At 37.2% G+C, this 13,054-nt stretch overlaps 2 non-coding genes across 2 annotated transcripts; both read right to left on the bottom strand.

Moving 5' to 3' along the window:
- Positions 1-270: 270 nt before the first annotated feature.
- Positions 271-377, bottom strand: LOC131182750 (small nucleolar RNA R71). Its single transcript, XR_009151010.1, has one exon. It is a non-coding gene; the product is annotated as a small nucleolar RNA R71 (small nucleolar RNA).
- Positions 378-12,625: 12,248 nt separating this feature from the next.
- LOC131182588 (U6 spliceosomal RNA) lies at positions 12,626-12,730 on the bottom strand. Its single transcript, XR_009150852.1, has one exon. It is a non-coding gene; the product is annotated as a U6 spliceosomal RNA (small nuclear RNA).
- Between the last annotated feature and the right edge of the window lie 324 nt (positions 12,731-13,054).

Genomic DNA, 13,054 nt, shown 5'->3' with positions numbered 1-13,054 from the left:
AAATTAAATAAATTCAAAATTATTTAGAAAAAAATAAAGTAAGATAAGTTAGGGTGCTCCGGCACCGATTGTAGCATGCCTTGCTCGGCTACACTGTAGTCGGGTGAGGGGTGTTACACTTATCAGGTAATAAGACTCAGAGGATTCCCATTCTCCCTCCAGGATAGAGCAAGGAAGTGGTTACTTTCTCAACCATCTGGAACATTCACTACTTGGGAGAATCTCTCTCAAGCTTTTCTAGTAAGGTATTTTCCACCTGTAAAGATTGCAAAACTATGGCTTGAGCTCAACACCTTTAGACAAAAGGAAGGAGAATCACTCTATGATGCATGGGAAAGATATAAAGACCTACAAAGAGAATGTCCACACCATGGTATAGAAGATTGGCTATTAGTGCAAAACTTCTATAATGGGTTACTACCCTCTACAAGGAGCATAGTTGATTCAGCTGCAAAAGGTGATCTAATGGAGAAAATAGTGCCACAAGCACTTGAACTTCTAGAAAGGGTGGCATACAATAACTATGAGTGGTTAAATGAAAGAGGAAATGCAAGGAAAACTATAGGGGTACTAGAAGTAGAGGCCCTAAGCATGATAAATGCTCAATTTGATTAGCTCACAAGGAAAGTCGAAAAGATGCAAGCTAATGCAGTAGGTACAAACAGTCAACCTGAAGACAGCTATGGAGGAGGATACATGAGTTCAGAATACAGCAATTTCAATGAACCCTCCTCAGAACAGATGAACTATGTGAATAATTGAGGAAACTTCAACCAGAGGCAGTCAAACAATCCATATTCAAATACTTACAACCCTGGATGGAGGAAACACCCAAATTTCTCATGGTCTAATCAGTAGAACCAGCCAATAAATAAGCAACAAGGGTACAAACCACCAGCACCCCCTGGATTTCAGAACAGAGGTCAAAACTTTGCACAGCCACCACTACCTCTCCAGCACCAACAACCTGAACTGCAAATGGCTATGGAGACCATGATGGAAGGGTTTCTAGCAGCTCAACAACAACAAACTAAATTGATTAAACATTTGACTTCCAAAGTGGACTAACTTGCTAATCACAACAAGATGCTAAAGAATCATATCGCTCAGCAAACAAGCTCTTCAAGTAAGGCTGTTGGCAAACTGCCAAGCCAACTAGAAATGAACCCAAGGGACATTGTAAGGCAGTTACATTGAGGAGTGGGAGAACTCTAGCACAACTAGAGGTAAAACCAACAGAGGAAACCATAGAAAAATCTAAGGACCAAGCAAATAAAAAGGAGGAAGAAGCTATGAAAGATCAGGAAGAGGAAGTGAGGAAGACAAAGAAATTACCAGAGCCATACCAGCCTCCCCTACCTTTTCCTCTAAGATTTCAAAAAGCCAAATTGGATAAGCAGTTTGGGAAGTTTTTAGAAGTTTTATAGAAACTTTACATCAACATCCCCTTCACTAAAGCACTTTCTCAGATGCCATCCTATGCCAAATTTCTAAAGGAAATTCTGTCAAAGAAAAGGAAGCTAGAAGACTATGGAACAGTAGCTCTAATAGAGAAATGCAGTGCCATACTATAAAACAAACTGCCTCTAAAGTCGAAAGATCCAGGAAGCTTCTCCATACCTTGACTTATTGGTGACAAGAAAATAGACAAGGCTCTCTATGATCTTGGGGCAAGCGTCAATCTAATGCCTTTATCAATATGCAAAAAGCTGGAGATCGGGGAACTGAAACCCATAACAATCTCATTGCAGTTGGCTGATTGATCTGTTAAATATCCTGTAGGAATACTGGCAAACATTCCTATCAAAGTAGGCAAATTCTTCATTCCAGTGCACTTTGTTGTCCTTGAGATGGAAGAAGATGTTAAAATTCCTATCATCTTGGGAAGACCATTTTTGGCAACTGCCGGAGCTATCATAGATGTAAAAAATGGGCGACTAACTCTCAAAGTAGGAGAAGAATAAGTGGAGTTCAACTTGTTTGACATAATGTGCCACACCTTACCCCTCCGTAAGGCATAACATGATCCCGTAGTATACCTAATGAATTGCCAAACTTCATCTACTGATAACCCATTAATACACTACAAGAGATTTTAAACCTTTTGTTATTTCTTTTTACAGTGGTGAGCACTTTTGATTGGTTTTAATATTTTTTTAACTGAAGTGAAACCAAATAACATATTTGAAGTATCAATAATTTCTGTAAAAATTTTGGTAGAGTGCCATCTGTATTTTAAATAAAACAGTTCTTCAAAAACCTGTAAAAAGCACTTCTAATATTTTTGTTCAATCCCAAACTCCAGTATGGCTCAACACAAATCAATTTTCTCAATATTTTTCAAACTCAATTCAACATCAATTTTTAATATTTCCAAAGATAAACTACAAAATGACTGAGTAGTTCAAAAGCTGAGATAAGAAATAAATATATTACAACTTTAATTTACAACTGCTCAAGACCAAGTACAATATATACATACAGTTCACATACATTACAACACAAATTATAAAAATATGGTATACTCAATATACCTGGCAGAATCCCAAAATGTAGCACAAGCAGCCTACTTTACTGCTCTGTCTGTTTATCTACCTGCGACAGCAATGAAAAAGCTATCGCTGAGCCAATGTCTCAGTGGTGCACAACATTAAGAAAATGCAATTTAAAACCATAAACCATAAATCATATAAACTGTGGATACTTAAAATTATAGTTAAATTCAAAAGATAGAAAATGTCATAAAGAATTAAACTCCATTTCACAATGTCTCAATGAATATCAATAAATGACACACATAGCTTAATCATGATTCCATAGTCCAATTCATCCCAAAAGCCGATGGCAAATGAGGAATAACATAGCTAGCTAGCAATTATATGAGTACTCATCCTATTCGTCCTCAACTGGCACACACCTCAACACTTCAGCCAGAGAGGGAATTCAAAGCCAATTCGTCCCACTAGACAAGCTAGCGAGGAATTTAATCAAATATACATGATAGCCATGGTTTCAAACCATTTGCAATATTTTTCAAGCCATAAGTATCCATCAAATTTCATTCAAACAAATTTTACATAATTTAAGCAATAACATACAATTTCTCATAATTTATTTCAAGTGAAAATTTAAAAGAAATAACTGTTGTGCACAAACCTCTGATGAGTAGCCTCTTAGCCTTAACTCAGCGTTTCCTTCCCCTTCCCTGAGTCTTTGCTAACTGAAACACACAATTTAAAGTGTTTCAGTACTCATTTAAATTGTCTCTAACAATAAGGTTCAATAATTAATTTATTTAATACTATTGCTTTCATTAGTTAACCTATAATATTGACTTTTGATGCACTCTAAAGGAATAAATTTTAATGTTACCAATATGTCACATTTTATAGTATTTTAGTATTAGTATATGTTACCAAATTCATTTTCAAGTGTATTGCATTTTATTGCAATTTATCAGATTTTGGTATGCTATTTTGACCTAGCTGGATAACTTAGTTCCCTCGGTTTTCGGGTTCTGGTCCAAATTACAAACTTATAGGTCTATGTCTTAGTGAACTTTTGCCACAAATTTTAGGTCATTTGGAGTTTACTAGACTAAGTTATGGTCATTTTTGCTATTGCTGGACAGATTGCACTAAAATGGCAAACTTAGGTCATTTTTAGGTCATTTCCTATTCTGGCAGTTTTTATACCCGAAGTTGTGCAAGCATTTTGACTTACTTATGGTCATTTCTGGGCTTTGGTGTCTTCCTAAGAGTTGTAGCTCTATGTGTAAGCTTTCCATGGTATAAATTTTAGGTCATTTGGACATGTTTTGAGTGAGTTATGGCCAAAATACTGAATATTGTTCAAATGGTCAATTTTCAGGTTTGCAAAGTCACTAATCCGGACTTGGTCAATTCTCATGTCATTTTCTGGAAAGAATTTGGGTAGGCTTTCTTCATGAAAGTTGGCACATTTTGTGCCTAGTTTCACCTCAAATTAGCCTCATAGCAATTGGAGTCACACACTTAGGGTTATAGACTTATTTGCATACTGCCCTTAACTCATTTTTGAGGCATCAACCAATCACACATTCAACTAACCATACTTCACTTCCCAAACCTAATTCTGCATTTGATACTAACCATAACCATTCATTAGTTTACATTATAGTAACTTTGCACAGAATATAACCAATTGGCAATGCACCATTTACACTTCCATTTCACAATATCCAATTTCAACAATACATGCACATGAATACCTCTCATTAACACATCTAATTTCCCACCAATAATTACATACACATGCTGCCATCCTTAGTACCATAATTTAGTAAATTATTTCATGAATTTAAACACTCTACCATGCATCACAAGGCTGCGCAATTGCTCATATACATCAAGCTTCCCAATTTTAATACATAATCTCACTTTACATTTATAATTCACACATACAATAGGATTAAATTGCTAGCACTTCAAATGGACTCAACCAACACTAATTCCCATCAATTACCACCAATTTAATGTAAGAAAAAATCAAGCAACTCACCTCCCATGGCTGCTAAAAATGGACAGTCCATAACTCAACCATTTCTTAAAATTTCTTCACCCAAAATACTACCTATAACCTAAACACAAGTTTTAATTAAGGAAGGAAAGAAAATAAGCACTTACCTCTTCTTAGAGCTTGCTAAAACCTTACCCAAACTTCTTCTTCTTACTGCCAATGTCTTCCCCAAGCTAAGTATGCATGGTTTAATGAAGAAACTTAGTGGAAAAGAGGGCTAAATGTGGAGTGCATGGAGGTAGAATGAGGTTTGGCCATGGAGGTTTTGGGAAGAACTTGGTTTCGGCCAAGAGAGAGTTTGAGGAAGAAGATGGTTTTGCAGAAGTTAGTGGAAGATGACAGATTTTTAATTGATTTAAAAAGTGCTTAGTGGTCCACTAATGTAGGAATAACATTAATTTAATTCAACTTTCAATTATTCAAATTCTTACCCCCTAATTTTCCTTATTTATATATTTCATTCACAATTTCATTTTTCATGAAGTTTTCCAACTTTAATATCACTTATTTTTAGTGAAAATTTAGATCAAAAGGCAACTTGGGGTGTCAATTGACCAAAATGCCCCTATTCGGGTTGTACTCCTAATTTTTCGGTAACACCGATTTTTTATCGGTTTCTTGATTTTTTTGTTTTTCTTTTTTCTAATTTATTAATTTTTTTTGATATTTCTAATGTTATCTATACTTCAATATATGTTTATTTAAGTCTTAAAAATATTTCCCAGGGTTCCCCGTGGTCCAGGGCTAGTCAATGGTCCACGCCGCAACTTCCCGGTGCGGTCACCCATCGCTACAGTTTTTTGCTTGTTTAACTTAGTTACATTTCATTGCTCTTATTTTTCCTTTGTTTTTCTTGTATTTTCCTCTATTGTATTTTATTATTTTATGTCTCCTCACTAACATTTAAGTGTAGTTCTAGGCATTCTAACTGTCCAAACAGACACTGGTCATCGGAACAGTAGAACGCACTACCGAATATAGGGGTGTTACAATTCTCCCCCCTTAAAATAAATTTCATCTCAAAATTTTACCTGACATCACTCTCTGAACAGCTGTGGGTGCTGTCTCCTCATGTCCTCTTCACGTTCCCAAGTAGCTTCCTGGCCTGAATGATGGTTCCACAGCACTTTAACCAGGGGTATCTGTTTGTTCCTTAGCTGCTTCACCTCATATGCCATTTTTCTATGGGTTGTTCCTCATATGAAAGGTCTGGATTTACTTTAATCTCTTCAACTGATAGAACATGAGATGGGTCAGATTTGTACCTCCTTAACATGGACACATGGAAGACACTGTGTATCCTTTCTAGCTCTGGAGGTAATGCCAACCGATATGCCAAAGGACCCACTCTTTCTAGTACCTCATATGGTCCGATAAAATGAGGACTCAATTTCCCCTTTCTGCTAAATCTCATAATTCTCTTCCAAGGAGAAACTTTGAGGAATACCTTATCACCCACTGTATATTCAATATCTCTTCTCTTCAGATCAATATAAGACTTCTGACGGTCTGATGCAGCCTTGAGTCAATCTCTGATCAATCTGATCTTTTCCTCTGTCTACTGAATAATTTCTGGGCCAATCATTTTTCTTTCGCCTACTTCATCCCAACATAGGGGAGTTCTACACTTTCTGCCATACAAAGCTTCATATGGAGGCATCCCAATGCTTGATTGGTAGCTATTATTATAAGCAAACTCAATCAAAGGCAAGTGTGTATCCCAACTACTTTCAAACTCAATCACACAAGCTCGTAGCATATCCTCTAAGATCTAAATTACCCTCTCAGACTGGCCATCTGTCAGCGGGTGAAAGCCGTACTGAAGTTCAATCTAGTTCCCAGGGCTCTCTGAAGACTACCCCAAAACCTAAAAGTGAACCTAGGATCTCTGTCAGATACAATTGATACTGGCACTCCATGCAATCTTACAATTTCATCTATGTACAATCTGGCCAATCTTTCCAAGTTATAGTCCATCCGGACCGGCAGAAAATGAGCAGACTTGATCAGTCTGTCAACTATAACCCATACTGTTTCATGACTATTCTATGTCCTCGGAAGTCCCATCACAAAATCCATAGTTATCCATTCCCATTTCCACTCTGGTACTGGCAGTGGATATAAAAAACCAGCTGGTACTTGATGTTTTGCCTTCACTTGCTGACAAGTTAGGCATTTAGAAACAAAATCAGCTACATCCCTTTTCATATCCATCCACCAGTAATGCGCTTTCAGCCCTCTGTACATTTTAGTTCCACCAGGGTACATAGCAAAAGGAGACTCATGTGCTTCCTTCATAATGATCTATCTCAATTCCACATCATTAAGAACGCACATTCTGCCCTGATGTAGTAGTAAACCATCATCTCTCACAGAAAATTCAGGTTTCTTGCCCTGCTGGACTTTTTTCAGCAGCTTCTAATATTTTTCATCATTCTGAGCAGCCATTCTGATTTGATCAATCAACACTGGCTATACATGCCATGCAACTACTGTCTATCCCTCATCATCAATCTCTAAACTGGCATGCTGTGCTTTCAACTCATGTATCATGGACAAAGGAGAAACTCTGAGACTTACCATAGTCTTATGACTTAAGGTGTCAGCCACCACATTTGCTTTCCCTGGCTGATAGTCTATTAAGCAATCATAGTCTTTAATCAGTTCTAACTATCTCCTCTGCCTCAAATTCAAATCTTTCTGGGTGCCCAAATACTTTAAGCTCTTGTGAACTGTGTAAATGTAGCATTTCTTCCCACACAAGTAGTGTCTCCAGATCTTCAGAGAAAAAACAATAGCTACTAGCTCTAAGTCATCTGTCGGATAGTTCCTCTCATGTAGTTTCAGCTGGCATGATGCATAAGCAATGGCATTTCAATCTTGCATCAGTACACAGCCTAACCCATTGTGAGAAGCATCACTATAAACTGTGTATTCTTTACCCGGGGTAGGTAAAGTAAGGACTGGAGCTTCAATCAAACACCTCTTCAACTCATCAAAACTCTACTGGCATTTACCTGTCCACTAAAATTTTACATCTTTTCGGAGCAGCTTGGTCAGTGGAGAAGCGAACATAGAAAACCCTTTCACAAATCGGTGGTAGTATCCAGCTAAACCAAGAAAACTACAAATTTCTGTGATATTCTTGGGTGGCTTCCAAATAAGGATAGCTTCTACCTTGGTAGAATCTACCTTAATCCCTTCAGCTGACACAATATGTCCCAAAAAAGAGATTTCTTTCAGCCAAAATTCATATTTTGATAATTTGGCGTATAGTTCTTTCTTCCTCAAAGTCTGTAGCACAATCCGCAGATGTCTATCATGCTCCTCTGCATTCCTCGAATATATCAAAATATCATCAATAAACACCATCACAAACTGATCGAGATATGGTCTGAAGATGGTATTCATCAGATCCATAAAAGCAGCTGAATCATTAGTTAACTCGAATGGCATTAACAGAAACTCATAGTGGCCATATCTAGTTCTGAAAGCAGTTTTTGGAATACTCTGCTCTTGCACTTTCAACTGATAATAACTAGATCGCAAATTAATTTTGGAGAATACAGCTGCACCCTTCAATTGATCAAATAGATCATTAATGCGAGGCAATGGATATCTGTTCTTTATTGTCACCTTATTCAACTACCGGTAGTCAATACATAAGCGGAGAGTGCCATCTTTCTTCTTAACAAACAATACTGGCACTTTCCAAGGTGACACACTAGAGCGGATGAAGCCCTTTTCAAATAGTTCTTACAACTGTACCTTCAACTCCTTCAATTCTACTGGTGCCATTCTGTATGGTGTTATGGAGATTGGATCCACACTAGGCATAACAATAATCTCAAACTGCACCTCTCTTTCCGGAGGTAATCTTGGCAATTCATCAGCAATTCAATGCTGGGCTCCCCACTAGGGTGTCTACCACATGTGCCAAGTATGCTTCACACCTCTTTCTGATCATTTTTCTGGCTAGTGCAGCCGAATTGATGTTTGATGGCAATAGCTGCCTTTCCCCATGTATTACCACATCACTGTACTGAAGGAGACCAAAAGTGACTGTCTTTAGTCTACAGTCAATCATAGCGTGATGCCTGGCTAACCAATCCATGCCCAAGATGATATCATAATCTCTGAAGGGCATTTCAATGAAATCAGACAGAAAAGTATCTCCTTGGATCACCAAAGGACATGTAACACCCCTATGCTCGATAGTGCGTTTTACTGTTCCTATGACCAGTGTTGTCCGAACAGCTAGGATGCCTAGAACTACACTTAGATATGAGTGAGGAGACATAAAATAATGAAATACTAGAAAAGAAAATATAAGAAAAATAAAGGAAAAATAATAGCAATGAAATGTAACCAAGTTAAACGAGCAGAGAACCCTAGCGATGGGTGACCACACCGGGAAGTCGTGGCGTGGACCGTTGACTAGCCCTAGACCGCGGGGAACCCTGAAAAATATTTTTAGGACTTAAATAAATGTTTATTGAAGTATAAATACCAATGGAAATATCAAAGAAAAATTAATCAATTAGTACAAAAAGAAGTGAGAAATCGAAAAATGGACAAAACCCGGTGTTACCGAAAAATCAGGAATGTAACCCGAACAGGGGAATTGTGGTCATTTGACACTCCGAGTTGTCTTTTGACCTGAATTTCCATTAAAAACAAATGATATTACACTTGGAAAATGTCATGAAAAATTAAATTGGTGGTACTTAATGTAAATAGCAAAAATAGGGAGTTAAATGTGGGAATTTGGAAATTAAGATTAAACAAATGTTAAACCTCACTTAGTGCTCCACTCACCCACCTAAGTGGACCACTACCTCTTCATTTGGACAGCAGATCATCTTCTTCCTCACCTCTCAAAATTCCAGCCGAAATCTTTCTTCCATGGAAACACCCATGGCATCCACCATGCAAGGGCAAAAGCACCACCTTCAAGCCATGATCTTCACAAGTTGTCTTCATTAAAGTTAATTCTCACACCATGGGCAGTAGATAGGCAGCAAGAAGATCAAGTTTTGGTGAGGTTTTGAAGAGTTTCCAAAGTGGTAAGTAGGTGTTTTTGATGCTTGCTTCATTAAAGATTGTGTGGATGTTATGGGTACTTTAATTGTGGAGAGATTTTTGAGGTTTGATGTTTAAAGGGAGATGTGTATTTTTGGAAGCTATGGAAACTCCTTAAGGGCAGTTTATTCTTGCTTGTAAATGGTAGATTAAATGGTTGATTAAGTGTTTATGTGTGTAGGAATTAATTTGGGCGATGTATACTAAGTATATGTGAATGTGTACTTGAATTTGGAAGCTTGGAAATTAATGGAGAGTGATGTATGAATTGGCAGCTTGAATGGTGAACCATAAAAATGTTATTTCATGGTTTGGTTTATGGAATATTAATGTTGAATTGTAGTACTTGCTATGGTAGCTTGTGCATATGTATGATGGTGTGAGATTGGACATGTAAATGAGTTAGGTTAGGTGATTGAATTATTTGTAATTTGAACTTGAAAAATTTTGTACTATAAGGTGCATATTGAGTGTGGTTATAAGCTGCCAATGTGACCACAAATATGTTGTGAAATGTGTTTAGGTTATGGTACAAAACAGAAATGGGATGAATGTGTAATTTGGTAGGTGTTAAATGTATCCTTGATGAGTGATGGACAATGTGCAATAGGGCAGTGTGCATTTTGGCCTAGAACTTTAAGTGTGTAGCTCCAATTGGTATAAAACCAATTGGAGGTGAAACTAGGCACACAATGTGCCAACTTTCATGAAGGAAGCTTACCAAAATTCTACTTGTAAGGTAACATGAAAAATGACCAAATCTGAATTAGTGCAATTAAGGCCTGAAAATTGACCATTTGGGCAGCAGTTAGTGTTTTGGCCATAACTCACTCAAAACAGGTCCAATTGACCTGAACTTTTTACCATGAATAGTTAAGACATATATCTACAAGTCTTATGAAGACACCAAAGCCCAGAAAATACCATAAGCAAGTCAAATAGCTTGCACAATTTCGGGTCCAAAAACTTGCCGAACCTAAAATGACATAAAGTGACCAATTTTGACGCACTTTGACCGGCAATAGTAAAATCACCATAACTTGGTCTAGTAAACTCAGAATGACCTGAAATTTTACCCCGCGTGCAATAAGACATAGATCTACAAGTTTGTAGTTTTACCGAAACTCGAAAACCGAGGGAAATAGGTCATCCGGTTAGGTCAAATTAGTATACCAAATTCTGACAAATTGCAGTAAAACGCAATATACATAGAAATGAATTGGGTAACATGTACCAACCCTAAAAGGCTACAAATGTGACATATTGGCAACATTGAAACCTAATTTACCTAGACTACATCGAGGGTCGACATCTTAGGTTGACTAAGCAAATGATAGAATTCAATAAATTGAGTATTAAGCCTTATTGTTAGAGACGGTTTAAATTAGTACTGAAACACTTAAAATTGTGTGTTTCAGTTAGCAAAGACTCAGGGAAAGGGAAGGAAATACTGAGTCAGAGGCAAGAGACAGTTATCAGAGGTTTGTGCATAATAGTTATTTCTTTTGAATTTTTCAATTGAAATAAATTATGATTATTTGTATGTTATTGTTTTAAATTGTGTTTGTGTACAATAGTTATTTCTTTTGAAATTTTCAATTGAAATAAATTATGATTATTTGTATGTTATTGTTTTAAATTGTGTTTGTGCATAATAATTTTGATTTCTTATTTTCTACTTAAAAATTTATTTGAACATATAGTTTTAAATTGTGTCTGTGCACAATACTTTTTATATTTACTGCTTTTACTAGAAAATTTATTTGGAGAAATGAGTTATGAATAATTTTTTATTGTTTTGGCTTTGAGAATCTTATTTGGAAATTATTGTGTCACCTACTTTGCAAATGGAAATTTTGAGATAAATATGATTTGTGGTTTGTATGAAATATTTAAATATTGTGATTTGGAATTGTTTTGATTCACACTTGGCATGACACTGTTACTATGTTCCTCTTCCATTTACGGGGTGAGTGTGATTATATTCCTCCCTCTTTGACTTATCTGTCTGGGGTGAGTGTGATTATTTTCCTCCCTCTCTGGTTTACCAGTAGAGGTTGTAGATCGGATGAGTACTCATTAGCTAGCTAGCTACCTCCCTCCTTGATTTCGATTAGTGGGGTTGTAGATTGCTTTGTCGTAGTGTACAACACGGCATTGATCGAAAATTTTATGTCATGGCTTAAGTTGTGTATGAATTGGCAACACTGTGTTTATTAAATTATTTGATCCAAAATTTTTCTATAATGAGCTTTGATAATTTGTGAAATGTAATTGTGCGGCATTTATGTAACGATCAGACTCCAACCACTAGAGGAATTATTCGCTTTGGTCATAAGCCTCACGGTTTTGTCCCATAGGTGGAATGGAGAACTTCCCAGGAGATCACCCATCCTAGGATTTCTCTTAAGCGAGCACGCTTAACCCTAAAGTTCTTCCAACTCTCCAGGCCATTCCACCAAAAGGCGCCTCTAGTGATTATTTCCCCCATCTTATATATCATTACTATTTGAGCCCAAGACCATCTCCTAGGAAGTTCTCCATTCCACCTATGGGACAAAACCGTGAGGCTTATGACCAAAGCGGACAATTCCTCTAGTGGTTAGATCTCAATCGTTACAATTGGTATCAGAGCCGCTCGCGTGTCCTCTTGGGTGATGGTAGGGCAAACCTCAGCGAGGACGCTGAGTCCCGAAAGGGGGGGAAAAAGGTCCCTTAGGCAAATCCCACATCGGCAAAGCACGGAGATGGTCTTGGGCTCAAATAGTAATGATATATAAGATGGGGGAAATAATCACTAGAGGCGCCTTTTAGTGGAATGGCCTGGAGAGTTGGAAGAACTCCAGGGTTAAGTGTGCTCGCTTGAGAGAAATCCTAGGATGGGTGACCTCCTGGGAAGTTCTCCATTCCACCTATGGGACAAAACCGTGAGGCTTATGACCAAAGCGGATAATTCCTCTAGTGGTTAGATCCTAATCGTCACAATAAAAATTTGGACCATTTCTCGATTTGTGCGTGTCATCCTTGCACAGAGGCCATGCTAATCTTCTCTGTATCGTTCCAATTTTATCGGATGTCCCCGAACTAAAACATGTCACACCTTACCCCTCTGTAAGGCATAACATGTTCCCGTAGAATACTTAATGAACTACCGAACTTCACCTACCGATAACTCATTAAGTTCCCAACAAGGGATTTTAAAACAATTTTCTTACTTTTGACAAGTGGTGAGCATTTTCTAATAGGTATTTAAAACATATGATTAAAAGTAAATCTAGTTAATATTTTTTGTCCATTTTATTTTTCCGCAAATTTTATAAAATTTTTTACAGATTTCTGTCTGTGTTTTGAGAAACCAGTTCTTCAAATACCTGTAAAAAACACTTCTAAAAATTTTTCTCAACAACTACTTCAA

Source organism: Hevea brasiliensis, chromosome 8, assembly GCF_030052815.1.
Source record: "Hevea brasiliensis isolate MT/VB/25A 57/8 chromosome 8, ASM3005281v1, whole genome shotgun sequence".
Lineage (NCBI taxonomy): Eukaryota > Viridiplantae > Streptophyta > Magnoliopsida > Malpighiales > Euphorbiaceae > Hevea > Hevea brasiliensis.
Note: the sequence above shows the minus strand (reverse complement) of the source record. Positions and strands in the feature narration are given on the sequence as shown.